Here is a 1,926-nt window from a genome sequence, read left to right on the forward strand (position 1 = left end):
GACCGGTGTGTGTGTGTGTGTGTGTGTGTGTGTGTGTGTGTGTGTGTGTGTGTCTGATTATACTAGACCGGTGTGTGTGTGTGTGTGTGTGTGTGTGTCTGATTATACTAGACCGGTGTGTGTGTGTGTGTGTGTGTGTGTGCGCGTGTGTGTGTGTGTGTGTGTGTGTGTGTGTGTGTGTCTGATTATACTAGACCGGTGTGTGTGTGTGTGTGTGTGTGTGTGTGTGTGTGTGATTATACGAGACCGGTGTGTGTGTGTGTGTGTGTGTCTGATTATACTAGACCGGTGTGTGTGTCTGTGTGTGTGTGTGTCTGATTATACTAGACCGGTGTGTGTGCGTGTGTGTGTGTGTGTGTGATTATACTAGACCGGTGTGTGTGCGTGTGTGTGTGTGTGTCTGATTATACTAGACCGGTGTGTGTGTGTGTGTGTGTGTGTGTGTGTGTCTGATTATACTAGACCGGTGTGTGTGTGTGTGTGTGTGTGATTATACTAGACCGGTGTGTGTGTTTGTGTGTGTGTGATTATACTAGACCTGTGTGTGTGTGTGTGTGTGTGTGTGTGTGATTATAGTAGACCGGTGTGTGTGTGTGTGTGTGTGATTATACTAGACCGGTGTGTGTGTGTGTGTGTGTGTGTGTGTTAGTGTGTGTGTGATTATACTAGACCGGTGTGTGTGTGTGTGTGTGTGTGAGTGTGAGTGTGTGTGTCCGTGCGTGTGTGTGTGTGTGTGTGAGTGTGTGTGTGTCCGTGCGTGTGTGAGTGTGTCTGATTATACTAGACCGGTGTGTGTGTGTGCGTGCGTGCGTGTGTGTGTGTGTGTCTAATTATACTAGACCAGTGTGTGTGCGAGACAGACAGACAGGGAGAGAGAGCTCGCAAACTTATCAATCATAGTTGTTGTGCTTTAATGGGCTCTCACACGATCATTATTTCATTATTTGTTATGTTTGTCATTATTTTTTTTTTTTTTTTTTTTTTTAGTATAGTCACTGTACGCATATTTCAAACAGTTGTTGCCTTCGAATACATCCTCCATTGAAGGTGTCCCCGAACTCAACCATTCAACGCCTACCCCTCCCCCCCACGCCCACCCCCCCCCCCCCCCCCCCCCCCCCCCCCACCTCCTACATTTTATACGGTGACATTCAAAAGTGAACTCAGCAAAAAATGTCTGCAATCACCAGCTAGTATGTGTGGCATGACATTAAACAAAATAAATCCCTCCTCCTCATTGTATGCATATTTAAAAGCTTTAATTGTTGGCTTTTTCGTGCGATGTAAAGCCCAAAACCATATTTTCGCTGTGCGCCTAAAATGTATTTTGCTTAGCGTAAAAAAAAAAAGTAAGAAAAAAAAAGTAAGAAAGAAAAAGAAAAGAAAAATATAGGTTGGGTCATTCGCTTTTTTGGGGGGTGGGGGGGGGGTTGGGTGAGGGTGGGGGTATGCGCTTTGGGCTTTTCAATTTTTTTCGTAAAAAAATAAAAGAAACAAATTGCTCAGACCTTTACTTCACAAAGTGTTTGTAAAACAACAACAACAACAATACATATCAATGCCATTTTAAATGTAATGGATTTTGTGTTGTAAAGATCGTCATATTTTTGTGCGTGTGTGTTCGCCGAGACATGCCCTCCCATCATGTACATATCAATGTCAATTTGTGGATTCAATGTCGCCTTTAAATTGTCTGGCTTCGTGCTTATATTATACTATATTATATATATATATATATATATATATATATGTGTGTGTGTGTGTGTGTGTGTGTGTGTGTGTGTGTAGTTATGGCCTAGAGGTAACGCGTCCGCCTAGGAAGCGAGAGAATCTGAGCGCGCTGGTTCGAATCACGGCTCAGCCGCCGATATTTTTCTCCCCCTCCACTAGACCTTGAGTGGTGGTCTGGACGCTAGTCATTCGGAT

Source organism: Babylonia areolata, chromosome 29 (assembly GCF_041734735.1).
Source record: "Babylonia areolata isolate BAREFJ2019XMU chromosome 29, ASM4173473v1, whole genome shotgun sequence".
NCBI lineage: Eukaryota > Metazoa > Mollusca > Gastropoda > Neogastropoda > Buccinidae > Babylonia > Babylonia areolata.